General features: G+C 42.1%; 2 protein-coding genes across 15 annotated transcripts in view; both read right to left on the reverse strand.

Moving 5' to 3' along the window:
• The window catches only part of MRPS23 (mitochondrial ribosomal protein S23), a 135,617-nt gene that overhangs the window by 17,122 nt on the left and 102,357 nt on the right, over positions 1 to 16,138 (reverse strand). For 9 of the 14 annotated variants that reach the window (XR_007770413.1, XR_007770400.1, XR_007770409.1 and 6 more), the window contains 3 exons: positions 13,201 to 13,296; positions 4,756 to 4,943; positions 788 to 846 (listed from right to left, as the gene is read on the reverse strand). The gene's annotated coding sequence lies outside the window, so the exon portion shown is untranslated. Of the gene's footprint in view, positions 1 to 787; positions 847 to 4,755; positions 4,944 to 6,613; positions 6,856 to 13,200; positions 13,297 to 16,138 lie in introns of all 14 variants that reach the window. The other 5 variants (XR_007770407.1, XR_007770403.1, XR_007770402.1 and 2 more) reach the window with 5 other exon arrangements.
• The window catches only part of CCDC182 (coiled-coil domain containing 182), a 79,841-nt gene that overhangs the window by 17,122 nt on the left and 46,581 nt on the right, over positions 1 to 16,138 (reverse strand). The window contains exons 4-6 of the mRNA XM_050929516.1: positions 13,201 to 13,296; positions 4,756 to 4,943; positions 788 to 846 (exon numbers count right to left, since the gene is read on the reverse strand). The gene's annotated coding sequence lies outside the window, so the exon portion shown is untranslated. The remainder of the gene's footprint in view (positions 1 to 787; positions 847 to 4,755; positions 4,944 to 13,200; positions 13,297 to 16,138) is intronic.

A 16,138-nucleotide genomic window follows, 5' to 3' on the forward strand; every position in this document is an offset into this window, starting at 1 on the left:
CAGTAGTTAGTTACATGTTTGCACTATGGTCAGACTAGGAAAGCCATGAGCATCCACTTTTAAAATTATTCCAAGTGTATCATATTTTGCTAGTTGAACATACAGACTCAATACTCCTAGCTCTTGTGAAATTCATGCTCTGGGGGATTACTTTGCCCACCTCTGACTTGTTTTTTTAAAAAACAGGAACCTGCATCTCCTCAGGGAGCCTTCATATTTTAAAATATCTGTTCTCACTCACTCTCCTGCTTTAGTAGGAATTGTGTTTGACTAATTGGAAAGGACACAGTTAAACTGTGTCCAAAATCTGTTTTCCCCAGGCTTTTAACAGAATTTTAGTGTCTGTTGGATACAGGCAGGAGCATTCTTACAATTTCTTTCCTCCAAAAGGTGAATCTACTATAATACTACTTTGTGCAAGGATTGCAAAGTGTTTTATGGAGCTGGATATTAACAACAGGGAAAGAAACGAAGCTGTTAAATTTCTTGGTCACAGCAAAAGACAAGTGGCATGGTTAAGAGATGAACCCAGTTCTCATTCCCCCACACTTGTGCTTTAACCTCACTGCCTCCTTTCCTATCCTTTCTCCTCGCTCACCTTTGCTTTTTGTATCTTTTTGTGTTAGTTTATGGCTTATTTTAAAGTCATTTCGGTATGGGGGAGGTGTTTTATGTGCTCTGAAAGCAAGGCCTGAAAAAATTCTTCTGCCCAGGGGAGGGAGTGATGTGAGTGTGAGTGTCTGTATGCCTGCACCGGTTGAAAATAGGAATTGATAAACTGACATACCAGATCCAATGACTAATCCAGTCTCCTGTTTCCAACAAGGGCCAGTACCTGAAAGCCTGCTGTGGGAAGTGATGAAATAGAAGAGGGAGAGCTTGATGGGAGTCAGACAAACAGAGATGCACACTCTACAGAAAGAGCAAGTCTAGCCTGAGACGTGAAAGGAGAAGAATAGCTAAAAGTATAAATGTAGCAGAATTAGAAGACACACATGACATTCTTTGCTAGAATGAGTGATGCCCAGAAAAGTGAAGGAAGCCTAACAAAGGCAAGTTACATTTTTAAAGCATGTTAGATCATTAAATGCACTACGCAGTAAATAGAATGCAACTGTTGTTCCTCTAAATTGCAGCAGCTGTGACAGCACAGGCTCATTCTCTACCGGAGGGACTCTTGCACACTGTAAGAGCAAATGATTGTGTAACAGACACCTAGCAATGTAGCCTTCACTGGCCTACCCAATGTGCTGTCACAGAACTGCACTGCTAATTGAGATCTGACTAAGACATAGCCTGAGATGTGCCAGCCAATGGCAGTAGGCTGGTCTCAGTGCCTGAGGCATGCAGCACGCTTGGTGTCAAGGCTGTGGAAGCAGACATGGTAAATCTGCAGCTAAGTGGTCAATATAACCCTTCAGCCCTACTCTACACTAGAAAAATTACTTGTTGCTGATAAGTGACAGCCCCAATTCAGCTGAATGCTGCTTTAACGCAGACCAGAATAAAAAGTGTTCTGCATTGTTTCAGAAAACCATGACAGACTTGCTCTAAGTGTGTTTTAACCAGCATTTTCTGAACTGGTTTTGTCCTGCTCTCTATCACAGAGAAACAGTTAATCTGAATCCATTGCTGACACTGCTCATCACTAACATCTAATTTTTATAATGTAAATGAGCCACAGAGACTAGAATGGGAAATTGAAGAAATTTCCAGGCACACAATGCTATGTATTCTGTGCTGGAGCTAAAGAAAAAGAAAGTAATAAAAAATCCCTGAATAGCCAATTTAATTTAGCAGAATACTCCCACTGAATTTCTCTACTAACAGCATACACTGATGTTGAGTCTCTAAAAAGTGAACGTGAGTGTAACTGGTGATGTCCAGAGTTAAGCCAGAAGATGAATGGTGCTCCTAAAACAAGTATTAACAAGAGGTGCCACCAGGATCAATAGGAAGAACAATAAAGAACCCTGGTAGAAAGTGACAAAAGAAAATTGCAGTGTCTTTCAGACTTTGCAATACAATGAAGAAAACAAGGTGCTATAATATTCTAGATCAGAAATACACAAAAGAATTGATTTTTAAACAAAGCCCTCTAAATAGATAATAACTATGTAATGCGTTGTATGACCTCTTCATGAAGATACCTGCACTTTTATGGTGCTTTACAAACCATTAGCTATAGTCAAACCTCTTTAAAAGTGCACCAGATTAACTAAATCAATTTAAAATTGATCTAGGCCAGTAAGTCTCAAACTTTTCACACACCACTTGAAATTTGCTGAGGTTCTCGGCGGACCACTTAATGATCCTTTCCAAATGTTGTTTGTACCACTAGCTAAGTACTGTAAAGTGCTTTGGATAAAAGCGTTTTATATATATAAAAAAAACTAATTAACTTCTTTGTTCTACGAAAAGAAGCATACATCTCATATTTTAATATCAATAGTCTTACCTTTCTAATGCAACGGATGTGTCCCCACCACTGCAGCCCCCAAGCTGGGGCTGGGAAGGAGGGGGCTCTCTCCCTGGCAGCCACAGCCCCCAAGCTGGGGAAAGTCGCCTCTTTCTCCGGCCGCCGCAACCCTGCACATCCTAAATGCCCCCCTGCCCCCTAGTCTCCCCCAAGACCACCATCTCACCTTACATATATGTCTTCTCCAGGCACCTAATTAGTGGTGCAGTTTGAGAATCTCTGCTCTAGGCATACAGTGGCAAACTGCCAACATAGACACCCTTAAAATGAACTGATTTAAGCAAGGGTTAAATCTGGTTAAGCCAGTAACATACTAATGCAAGGTAAAAACTGATGTCTGTCTAGGGTGGGGGCATGCCCCATTTTAACTAGCCACGTCTAGTTACATCGGTGCACTTTTCTAGTACCAACAAGGCCTAATTCACACTGAGGCATGGGAGTCCTACTGCAAATTACTGAGGTTTGTAACTGATCAACTAAGTGAAAAGAAAATGCATCACAAAGTAACCCAGCCTGGACAGTCCAGGCTCTACTAGGGTAGATGCACTGCAGCAAGGCCACTGGCAGATATTACAAAGTAAATAGGAAAAATCCTCCCCAGTGGACAAAGGTGAGCTTTTCAAAAGTGATAGAGAGAAGCTCCTAACTCCCATCCACTTTGAAAGGGATTTAGGCACTTGAAAAAAAAAATTCCACCCCAAATTTTTGATTAGAAAAAAAAACTTTGTAGTATTTGTATTATATTAGCATGTAGGAGCGGTACCCCATTGTGATTGAACACACACAGAACAAGAAGACTCTTTGCCCCCAGCTCCACCTCACCATGTCTTTGGTTTGCATGATTCAAAACTGAATTGAGAGGTAGTGGGTGGGAGTTGCCCCTTGTAAAGCCAAATGTAATTATTTATTTTGGGAATAAGAGCCCTGTTGGCCTATAGAGAGGAGGAAGAGGGAAATGAATCTGGTTTTAAATAGAAGGCAATCCAGGAATGATGGTGACCCTCAAACTGTGCAGGGCTTCACTCCCACTGACAATTAGGAGCCAGCGGGCATTTTGAAAGAAGGCAGGTCCTTATGGACTTCTCTATAGAAGGATGTTATTTGGCAGCCTCTTTTGAAAAAGAAATTTTCAGTTATGAATAATGGCCCAAAATGGTACTTCGCCCATGCACCTGGTGCCAAATAATTGTAACTCCAACAAACACCTTTACTTGTAAGTTCTCTGAACATCCATTCTGTCCTTAACGAGTAAGTATTCTAAGTTTGGGGAGAATACGGTGTATTCTACCTACGTAACAGAGCAGTAGAATCCAAAACAACTCCGCCTTAGCTATGGGACTATGAGTTGTGCTTTCCTAACACTAGTAAATGAACAATAAAGGCTACTTTCTTCTGTTTCCATTCTCCTCCTTAAAACTTATCCTATACCAATTTGTAGATGTTCACAGCTCTTCCAGAGAGGTGTACAAGGTAACTTACAATAATTGGTCTTTACCATTTTGTCTACAAATCTGTTATTTCTTTGTATAATACCAGCCATGTGCTAAATGCTTTGTGGACCAAGCACCTGGTCTTGGTACTTGCCCATACAGCTTCCAATGCAATCATTAACCCCATTTCTGTAGTCACTAGCATAGCACAGCACAGTGTTGGAGGGTCTTTTTGAAGCTTTAAACTATAAAAATAATTAAAGGCTACTCATAGGGTTATTTACTTCATTGGAACCCCATCAAAATAACCTATTGAAAACACTTTTACCAGCAGTTGTTTCTATTTGCTGCCCCATGTGATGCCATTATACAGTCTATCCACTTTCAAAAACTATTTGCTCCATGACAGTGAGACCCTCCTCTCAATGGAAAAAGTGTGAAGGGATAAGAGACACCCCCCCACACACACTCCACCCGCCCACCCTCTGTATTTGGCTGACTTCCAGAGTCCCCATAAAAAATAAGCCGATGCTGTTAACTTGTCATCTCACTGACTGTACTAATCCTATTTCGAGTCAGGGTGGCGGTTGGCAATATGTTACTAAGATGGTGAGCAAGCATGTTACTTAGGAACGAAGCTGTTTATTTTTCTCATTAAGACCAACATGCATTGTCTGGCTTCACACCCTGTTAACAGCTAACATATTCCACCAGAGGTTTTATTTTTGCAGTTGGAGTAGAGCAGAGCCAACATTTTTCCTTCAATATTCATGAAGTTTGAGCCAGAATGGCACTAGCTTCCACACAGAGCAGCACTCAAAGCAGTTGGAAAGACTGAGCACTTACATGGGGCAGTGTGTTCTAGTGCAGCGCACTGGGACTCAGGAGATCTGGTACAGCCACTGCCTTGTGGTGTCTGACCTTGGACATCACCTCTGTACCTCAGTTGTCTCATCATGGATAAGCAGAATGGGTGAAGGTTGTGGTTGAAATTATATGTCCATGCTAGATGCTGCCATTGCGTTCCATGCACCCTAGGTAAAAAAAACAGTGGGCATTTTAATTACAAGAAGTTGTGACCACATTCAGCGCTGGACAGTTGCAGGAATAATTTAAGGTGGGGGGGAAAGGAAGGGAGCCCCCCCACACTACTTTGCCAAGGGAAATGCATCTCTTTACAAAGCCCACACCCAAATTCCATACCTGGCCCTTGGCCAAAGGACCAAAAGCAGAGGGAATGCTAGTCCAATTCCAGCCTTAGAAAGAGATCCTGAACTCCTCAGACCTCCATTTAAAGAAAGCAGCAGTGTTTTGCCATTAAGAACGATACCAACACTGGCTCACAGAACTAGGTGGTCAACAGGTGTCTTTCTTTTCTTGAAGCCTTACTGAAATACCCCCATCCAATGCCCCGTGCACATGGACAAGGGACCTGCTACGCAGATAGCATCAGGCACAAGTGGAGCCAGCACTCCTCAGTCCCTCTCTGCTCAACACCATGAGGAAAACGCTCTCCTTGGGTTTTATACCACAAGGGGCTTTCGATGCAGATACATAATCTTCTCTTCAACTCATGCAGAAAGCAAGAGAGTTATAGCTGGCAAGCGCTGGTCGCTGATGCCCAGTGCTGCTAGCGCCGTTTCACTCACTGAAATATCACCTGGTGACTGGCAGCTTTGGACTGATTAGATAGTTAACCTCTAGTTGTCGATCAGTGACAACAAGGGAGAAGAGGGTTAGATTGGTTCAAGAAACAAATATACAGCAAATGCATAAGTGGTAGCCTTGAGCCTATACAATTCATGTGGCCTCAGAGGGCCCTATTCCCCCTGGGCACAGCCTGCCTCTCAGCTCACAGCCCAGTCCATCTCTGGGGCCAGAGGGACACTGCCATCTCCCACTGCACACAATGAACTCCAGGTTCCCAGCAGCAACAAATAGGAATTCACTACACTCTGAAACGCAGGATTGGCCTAAGCAAGGAGGAAAATGACCGGGACTGTATATACAAGTTACTTCACATACAGCCCTACAAAACCTAGACCAGGGGCCTACCAGCATTGAATTGGGGGCTCTAATGCCCCATTGTCAACAATAGGAAAAGGCAGTATATGGCCGTGTTATTAAAGCCTGTAAAGCATGTGGACAAGGGGGGGGTTGAATTAAGTTTGCAGAGGCAGCCTGAATTCTAGCATTTCGATTGCTTGATTTTTTAAAAAATGTTCTTTTAATATTGTTTTGTGTATGTAATTCAGTATAGGTTGTGATATGTCCCTCATGACCACAATATCAGAGGCAGAGCTGGCATTAGGTATAAGCAGACTAAGCAATTGCTTAGCGCCCTGAGCAGCTCAAGGGAGCTACCTCTTAATTATTAGTGTGTGTTGGAGGCAGGGGGTGGAAAATATTCCTGCTTTGGGCCCACAACGGGCTAGCATCAGCACGGATCAGGAGGCAATGGAAGTTAGTTACACTAACATAAAATTGACGTAATTCCTCTTGCTCCAGCTCTGCACTGGGATAGGAGAGACCAGAATCCAAGTCCTAGTTTCAGCTCCGATCCAGTATTTTGTCAAATCCTTGCAGTGATAGAGTGCATGAGAAACAGAAAGGAAGGATTCGCTTCCCTTTACTAGACCCTTAAGAACCGCAAAAGACATTTCACAACTCCCCTTTTACAGGAGGAATGAAAGCAGAGCAATACCTTTTCTTCCAGGTAGTTTGGCTGTATTGTTGCCAAGAGCAGGTACCAATACTCCAGTAATGAGCGGCAGCAGGATGTTGAGAATTATAAGAGCATTTGGGCCACCTGGAAGGCAGGCAGTATTCAGTCTGCTAACTAGATGAGCTCAACTCTGAGTTTTTGATGCTGAAGGTCAGCTCACTGCTGGATGCAGGATAGGCTTGTCTCTGGAAAGCAGTCAACACATCAGCCCCTTAATGGCACTGATGATTAGTGAAGCACCAAGGGAAAAATTAGATTAGAAAAACAAATGAAAATAATTTAGGAAGTACTGTTTATTCTTTGTGGAAGATGCTGCCATATCCAGACTGCAGGAAACAATTTGACTTCAATCCAGAAGAAAAGGAGCCCCGGTCTGGAGTACATTAGTGTGGTGGGAGGCCGGGAATAGCAGCCACTTAACCCTGTCATTCAGCAAACATTAGTGAATTATGAGTGTATTATATGTTGGGTTATGTGTTTTGTGAAATGCCTGGAGGCTTGCTAGAGCTGCACTAAAATGCTATTGGGCGTCTCTGTCAAAATGTAAATTTTTATACCAACTCTGAAATAAAAATAAGATTTCGTGTTTGCCTCCCAGCTACTGAAATCAAATCGCAGCCAAAGCCAGAGTTGTAAAATAAGCAAAAATTTCCCTTCCTGTCAAATTAGTTCCCTGATAAAGAAAACAAGTGATATAAATGTGATTTACTTCCTTTTCCTCCTGTCATAAACATTTATGGCTGAGAAGTAACAATGGGTTTAAAAAGGCAGTCACAGCTCTTTGATGTTTCTTTGCAGTGCAACCTGTGCTGGAGTTGGGTTTGATATATGTATAAAAAAGGATGGAGCTGCATTCCGCTGATAGGTGTGGGAATTGTTTATACCAGAGTGAATGTACGCTTATACATACATATTTCTTTATTATATACGTCTTCTATAGACATCCCCCAGACATGTATGTATTGTACACTTGCAGTTTGTGGAGATAATATCCAGGTTATAATTAGAGAGGCATGTGATATGTAAATTCTATAACCACATCGCCTGCTCACTAATCCATTGTGCTGGGACTTATTGTAATCTTCTAAACAGCCCAGCAGTTTCAAACAGCCAGTGTTTAAAAATAAGCCTGTTAGAGCATGGTTTCATGCCCCTTCACCTCAAATTACACCTGCCCAAGGCATCAAACAGTTTCTCCCGAGATATTTTGCTTCTTTCACTACCAATCTTAGCCAGAATCCAGATGTGTAGAGGATTGTTCTACAAATTACTGAGTTTTCGATTTAAAAATTAGGTTAAGGTGTTAGTTTGGAGGGAAGATTCTGACTGGTTCTCATTTTACCCAGCATGGCTTCCTCTCCTCCCTAGCTAATTTATCACTTTGTCTGCCCATTATTTTGTATTCAGTGGGACTTTGGAGATGCAGCTCTCTAACTGCGACATTCCTGTGGAGTTCAGCCAAGAAGAAAGAATCCAACTAAGAGAAGCAATCTGAAGAAAGAATCTTATTCTCTCTCTTACCCATAGTTTTTCCTGCACACCCCTCTCCTCAGAGAGCTAACTTAGCTCTGATCGCGCTATCTATCCATCCTGCACTACAGCGGAGAAGAAACTCAGCTAAAGGCAGACTAACACGGACACCAATGGTTCCTCTAGAGCTGAGCTCTTGCTTCAAAAGCGCACTCCCTACAGCAGAGGCACCTTCTCTAGTGAAATCACTGGCTGGATTGTACTGACAGTGCAAATTAACTATTCACTAAACTGAAAAGCTGCTCCAGAGGTTTAGAGGATCTGGCTAATAAGGACACCTCTCACCTATACCTTGATGAGTCCAGAAAGAGAGGATTTCAAGCAAGAATGGCCTTGAAATTTGGGAGACCTCAAGATAAGGAGACCACCACAGGAAGCACGCAGCTATAGGATTGGGACGTCTCTGTGCTACTGAACTGACAACATTTTCTCAGTCCATCTTTGAGCATAACACTCTTTGCATCCCTCCACTGCCTCCCCCTTCTCTATCACATCAAACATAAGCTACTTGTCTTCACTTTCAAGGCCCTTCACAGCCAATCCCCATGCTACCTCTCATCTCTCATTCACTATCAAGATGTCAACTCCCACTTCAGATTAGCTCATGATGTCAGCCCCTCCATAGTTGGGGTTGGTCCTGCTTTGAGCTGGGGATTGGACTAGATGGCCTCCTGAGGTCTCTTCCAATCCTAATCTTCTATGATCACGTATTTATTAAATTTTCACACAAGTCCTTCCATGCTTTCTCCCACACTGCTCTACACCCCAAGCAGCAAAAAAAAAAAAAAAGAGAGCACAGCCGCAATTGCGATCTGCAGCTCCACCGCCGCCGCTTCAGTCTTTGGCGGCAATTTGAGAGGGAGTGAGGGACCTGCCGCGGAAGACCTGGACGTGCCACCCCTCACCATTGGCTGCCCCAAGCAGCTGCTTGCTGCGCTGGTGCCTGGAGCTGGCCCTGCCCATGGGAGGCATGGTCTTTAAACATCTGCAAAGCTACCTAATTCTCCTTCTTCAAACTGTCCCTTGCTGTGATGCCTACCAAAAACTTGACAATAATTAAGCAGCTGGTGTGCAGAGACCACTGACCAATACTGTCTCATTGTTTCCCAGGACTCCCTTGACTGACTGCATTGTATCATTTGTTGTCTCTTGCCTTATACTTTGGTGGTAAGCTCTATTTGTACAGTGCCTAGCACAGTGGGGTCCTGGCGTATTACCAGGTACTCTGCTAATGCAAATAATCACAGGCTATCAGGGTTGGAAGGGACCTTAGGAGGTCATCTAGTCCAACCCCCTGCTGAAAGCAGGACTAATCCCCAACTGTTTTGGGGTTTTTTTTTGCCCCAGATCCCTAAATGGTCCCCATAAGCATTGGGCTCAGAACCTTGGGTTTATGAGGTCAATGCTCAAACCACTGAGCTATCTCTCCCCCAAATAAATTAATGGAGATATCCTATCTCCTAGAACTGGAAAGGACCTTGAAAGGTCATTTAGTCCAGCCCCCTGCCTTCACTAGCAGGACCAAGTACTGATTTTGCCCCAGATCCTTAAGCGGCCCCCTCAAGGATTGAACTCACAACCCTGAGTTTAGCAGGCTAATGCTCAAACCACTGAGCTATCCCATACTAGAAAATAGCTAGATTTTCTCTTCTCTTCAAAACCTGCAGCCTTCTCAGCACACACATCTTTTTTGAAGATATAGTTCCAACCTCAAAAAATATGCAGGGGCTTTTAGTTTGTTTTTTTCCCCCTAACACCTTGTTTACCATCTTCTGCACAGAAGCTTATTTCTGTACATGTTTTTAACAGTCCCTTACATTAGTTGGAGAGCTGCTGAATCAAATGGTTAATAATGTTGACATTTAACCCACCAATCATCAATCATCTCCAGAGTTAACAACCCCAAGCAATGAACAGGGCCCCTCTTCATCCTTCTCAGAGTTCATGTTTCAGAGTCTGTTTGCAGACTTGGGAAGACAGCACTTCATTGGGTCACAACTGGAAAGTTTACCTCGCAACCATCAGAAGCAGATGGCAGAATTCCTGAATCCCAGTCTCCTGCTCTAACCAAGGGAGCATAACGTCCATCCTTCAATACACTACTTCACTTGCCTTACAGGAGAGGCCAGTACCAAGTGTAACTGTTTGTATGATGAGGACTTATGGTAAATTTGTGTTTTTGAAAGACTGAGTGTGCGAATTAGAGTACAGAAAAACCCACTAAAATCTGGAAGATCAAGTGATTTTATTCCTATCTTTGAAAACCCCAAAAACATATGTGCCAAGGCAACAATGGATTCTGAAAGATGATTAAGTAAGCTGAGTAAAGGCATGAGACCAAAGAACTATTGTTGAACCTTATAGCAAAGTCAGTGGTCAAGTATAGAACCTTATAGGTTTGAGGGATTTTTAAAAATTCTGTTTCACTCTTTGTTCTTGTGCAAGATTAGTACCCATTAAGCAAATGGATTTATCTGTGAAGCTGACCTGACATCTCTCCAAATCTGATTTCCAAGTTTTCTCAGCAGAAAGCTCCAGCATAGGCCACCAGCCTTAATATGGCTGTTGTTCTGATAAGAGAGCAATTCCTTCTCCTAACCCACAGGACAAGGAGAGGGAAAAAAGAAAGACCTAGCAGAGCAGAGGAAAAGAGGCACGGCCCTGTATTGTGGTATTTCAGAGCTGAATTCTGCTGGGCCCAGCTCTGTAAGGAAAGGTTAGCCACTTGCCTCACTTTTTCTAAAGCATGACTTTTGGCAGCCTTTTCCCACACTCCCAAGCTAAAGAACAAAAGACATTATCTCAAATTGCATAAGCTGTATGAAAATATTTTACTATATTACCTTATTAATCTGCAACACACACAAGCACCCTCTGCTGTCTGGATGAAGATATGTCCCCCAGACTTCTCAAGGTTGCTATTTGGCAGCAGAAACGCAGCCAGTATTTATTAATTATGAGCTTAAGCATCTCCTTTCATGGATATTTTCAAGGGCCTCATTATTAATAAGAATAATAAAATAGTGTTTTTAAAGCTCATTTGTTCTACAGCACACTGATTACAGAAGACTTTGCAGTGCACAGCTAGAGCAACTGCAAGCATTACACATGCCACCCTCTGTATCATGCTCATTTAGCAGCTGTAACTTGGCCTAATTATTTCCCCAAGGGCATTTGATTTTTTAGACAAACTTTCAGCTTAAAAGTTTTCTGAACAAACAGACTCACAAACCTGACGAAAATGAAGTGCCAGCGTTCTTCAATGGACCTACCAACAACTGCCACCTTCAAACTGAAAGTGCATAAAAAAGGAATACTTTTGTTTTAAAATAGTGTTTCAATGAGTGTTTATATAAAGCAGCAAGTGCATTTCACCTGTGGAACTCATTGAGGCATGATATTATTGGGGCAAACAAACATTTATATTAGTATGTATAGCAACTAAATCTGCAGCTGCACCAGCATGAAGGGCTACTCTCAGCTCTCTGCTTCAAGGAATAAAAAGATCACCCAAAGGGATTAGGAAGACAGATTTCCCCCTGACTCCTGCCCCCATTTGCATCAGGCCTTGTCTATACTCAAAAGTTTTGCTGTTTTAACCCTGCCAGCATAGTTTAAAAGTGCAACCCTCTTCCCCTTCCATGGGGAAGACACAGTTAAAAAAAAAAAAAAGGCTTATACCAGTATAGCTTATTTCTGTTCAGTAAATTAAGCTATACTGATATAAAGTGTCTCATACCAGTATAACTGCATCTACACTAAGGCTTTTACCAGTGTATCTATGCCAGTTTAAAAAAAAATTAAAAGTACACCATTTCTCAACATAGTTATGTCAGTAAAACTTCTTATATTTAGACCAGACCTAGGAGGAGACACACTCATAACCCACAAAATGGATTGAAAACATACAACCAACAAACCAGGTAGTACTTGGCAAAAACACATCTGAGAGAGCAGTGATCTACATAATACCACATACATGTTGACGAAGGAGATCACTCAGGCAAATGGCAATAGGATATGAAACCTTTCACCTCCATTGTAAACCACTGGTTAAAATCCAGACTAGATGAGTACTGATTTCGGGCCTACACTGAAATATGAAGAGGAGAGTTCTCACCATTTCCCCCACTCCTTTCCAGCCTTCGCTTTAATTCCATTGGCTTCAGTGTGAGCGTAGATGACCTGGTCCTGGATACTGGCCTAATCCAAGCTCAGATTTGGACCCAGGGTCAGCGGGGCTTTTGGGCAAAGTGCTAAGGTTCTCGCCTGCGTCTAGTAATCACAGAGTCAGTCATCTGGCAGCCTTGTAGTGGCCAATGTGAGAGGATGAGTCATCACTGCAGTTGGCGTCCATAATATTACTTCTAAACCACAGACCTTGTCAGCCAGAGTCAAAAATATCTTTATTGCATCCTCTACAGCTACATGAATTTGGCTGTTGTGAAGGTGATACTGGAAACCCTGAAGACTGAAATTTCTTGACGGAACAGGTTCAGCAACATAGATTCATAGAATATCAGGGTTGGAAGGGACCTCAGGAAGTCATCTAGTCCAACCCCTGCTCAAAGCAGGACTAATCCCCAGACAGATTTTCACCCCAGTTCACTAAATGCCCCCCTCAAGGATTGAACTCACAACGCTGGGCTTAGCAGGCCAATGCTCAAACCACTAAGCTATCCCTCCTCCATCCTGCCCATGGCTCTATAATATCTCCAAACCCCACCATTCATACTGCAATGAACATCAATGAGTGGTCCTAGATATGTATCACCCTGGATTTTCATCTCAGCAGGCAAATACTGTAGTGATAACATACAAGGATATTAATTCTGTGTTCAAACATATATGAACATATGAGGAATTTATAATAGCCTTTAAATCTAAAGAACACGTGGTATGTGCTTTTTGGTTACAAGATAATGTCAAGTTCTGTAAACAGAGAGATGCTTGTAATAAGTTAGCCATCTGCAAAGGGGCATAAATACTTGTGCTCATTTTTAAATCAGCATAAAAGTGATTTCTCTGCTATTTACCTCTAGTGCAGTGAACTGTAATTAGCTGCAGATAAGGATCCAACAGGATGAAGGCTGGTGTCCAAGACTTGAATCTATTTCTTGCTAATTTCTTGTCTGCAGAGAGAACCAAAGAAAAAAGAAATAAATTTATTTTCCGTGTCTATGAAAAAAATCTTCTTGAAGCCATTTTGTCTACGCTCCCTTGAAAGGGAAGCACTTATTCGAGACTTTACAAAAAGAAAAACCCTTTGTACAAAGGGCCCTGGGTTTGTTTTCTTTTATGGTAACAGCAGCTGTGCCACTCAGACACTGCTATTTTGCCGTGAACCCACAGATGCTTTGTCTTGCTGTCACCGAGCATGCCCATGAAAAGGGCTGGCCTCGTTAAGTGGTTGTTTTTTGGGTTTTTTTAAAACAACTGAAAAAGAGAGTTTACCAGCACACACATCTTTTTTGAAGATATAGTTCCAACCTCAAAAAATATGCAGGGGCTTTTAGTTTTTTTTTTTTCCCCCCTAACACCTTCTGCACAGAAGCTTATTTCTGTACATGTTTTTAACAGTATGGCATAAGGCACTATACTACTTACCTGCCACGGAGTAGTTTAAGACTAACTCTAAAGGGACCAGTGCTTTACTGCCAGATGTGGGGTAGGGGGCAAAGGACATTAGGGTTTGGGCTGTTGAGTAGGAGGGAGAAGATATACACTAATGGAATGGTTAACTGCACAATCTGCTTATGCAAAGAAGAATGAAAGATTGTCCTAGACTAGTTCTATTTATCACAGACACACCCCTCAACAAATTTTGGTGGTTCAGAGTAGAGGCAAGTCCAAACTGGACTTTGGCCCACTGTAGAGATGTGCTCAAACCGAGACACCATATTGGAACACTCAGATAACTAGATCCATATCATCTCTGAAGTAGGGCCCATCTCTAACACAGAGAAAATGGGACCTGGATCCAGACCATCCCAAATTTTGTTTTTCGTATTTTGCAAAGCCAACCCTAGCCACCCTTCACTTTGCCCATCTCCAGTAGAAATCTCACAGTCTTAATCTGACCCTATCAGATTGCCTGTGTTTTTACCCTGGTCAATTGCCTACCAGTTAATTGTATAATTAGGCTTTTTGCCAGGCTTGACAAATCCTCTTGCGCACTCACCCATGGGGAGTTGGCAGCTTTCCCAGGCAAGTGCCATCAACTTCCACAGAATCTTAGCTTTCTTTTTTTTTTTAATTACAGTTCCAGCCCTTTTGCTTGCAAAGGTTACCTTCCGAATATGAACTGAGAGGAAACCAATACAGTGGCCTCTTTGATTTCAGCATTAGATAAGGCCCCAAGTCTGCAGACAGCTTCAGTGCCACTATTGCTGCTGAGAGCCTTCCCAGGTTGCAGCAGAGTGAATAAAACCCAGAGTATTTGCACAGATAGATTAGAACTCCACACAGATTTCCATGTTTGCAATACTTTTAATATTTATAGGGCACTCAGCATTGCCACCACACACAATTTAATTGTGAGCCTTGTAATATCTGTGTTTTTTCTTAAAGCCCCAGCTACTGGATTCATGTGATTGTGTTAGAATTTTCAGTTTTAATTTTTAAAAAGTACATTTCTAGCCCTCATGCCTGCAAACAAAACCTTGGAAACTGCACGCTAAAACCATCAAAAATCAGAAGTGAAAAAGGACCCAGCTTTTTCTTTTTTTATATATAGTCCATGTATTTTAAGCCAAACCCATGATTTTTGAATGGTTGAGGCTGCAACGTTGCTTGGATAACATAGTAATGAGTGTGACATGAATGTCTTGCTCAATAGATGACAGTATGTGATGTTAAGCTTATCAGAGCATGTGCAATTGTCCAATCGTCCAAACCTCTAACTTTGGGCAAACACGTGTCCCACTTATGTGCATAATCAGGAGGTGGTGCTGTAGAGATACACAGACAGAACCCTCTGCACTTGTGATATTAATGGAAACCTGTGTAGTCTATTTATGAAAACCTTGACCTAGAAGGAATTCCTGCCTAGCATCTCTGTAAACAAGTAGTTGCTCCGTTAGTCAATTTAAATCACTAGAACTGCCACTTATTTACATTTTAAAGCAGTATTTTTTTGTTGTCTTGTAAATTCATTATTGTGTATTGGGAAAGCCATCTGTAAAGGCCAGAAGGAGGGCTTCCTCTTGTGTTGACAGACATGTTGCTGTAAACAGATCCTTTTTATGTACCAAAGCTGTTTGTGTCATCTTTCACAGATTTTGTTTCTTGTGTATTATGGCAATAGTACCATAAGGATTCTCACTAACTCTCTTTTTTCTTTTTTTTTTTTTTAAATTCTTTTTTTTAATCCATATTTAATGTTAGTACTGAGGAGTTCATCCATCTCTTCCATCCTAGTGCTAGTGACTAGCACTTATGCACCATGCACAGCTTCAGAATGCCAGATCACAGATCATTGTCCAACACTGTAGCTCACTTCCATGGGATTCAGATGTATTGTGCATGTGTCTAAACACGTAAAACACTCAAGGGGTGTGCACAGCTGCTGCTTTCTCCATTGCCTGTTCGTAATTCAAACGCATATTGTGTGCGTCAATAACGGGCTGATGTACCCAAGAAGGGAGGCACCCAAGCAGCCAATTCTAAGAGGAGCGAAATCAGCTGAAAAAGTTGGCCATCAAAGCATAACTGCACCCTCAAGAATCCAAGAGGGCCCCAAGTTGTAAACATAGTCCATAAACAGCAATAACATTGTACAAAATGGGTACCCAGCCACTTCTCTGCCCTTTCATTAAATAAAATGATAGCTAGAATATACCAAAGAAAAGAGACACATCCCAGGAGGAATAACAGGGCTGGGAAGTAATTCAGGACCATGCAAAGATTCAGATCATAAACTTGGCTAGAATATTTATGCTGCAAACCTTGAGCCCAACAGACTTTCCACTCCTA

The sequence above is a fragment of the Gopherus flavomarginatus genome, chromosome 19, assembly GCF_025201925.1.
Source record: "Gopherus flavomarginatus isolate rGopFla2 chromosome 19, rGopFla2.mat.asm, whole genome shotgun sequence".
NCBI classification, from domain to species: domain Eukaryota; kingdom Metazoa; phylum Chordata; order Testudines; family Testudinidae; genus Gopherus; species Gopherus flavomarginatus.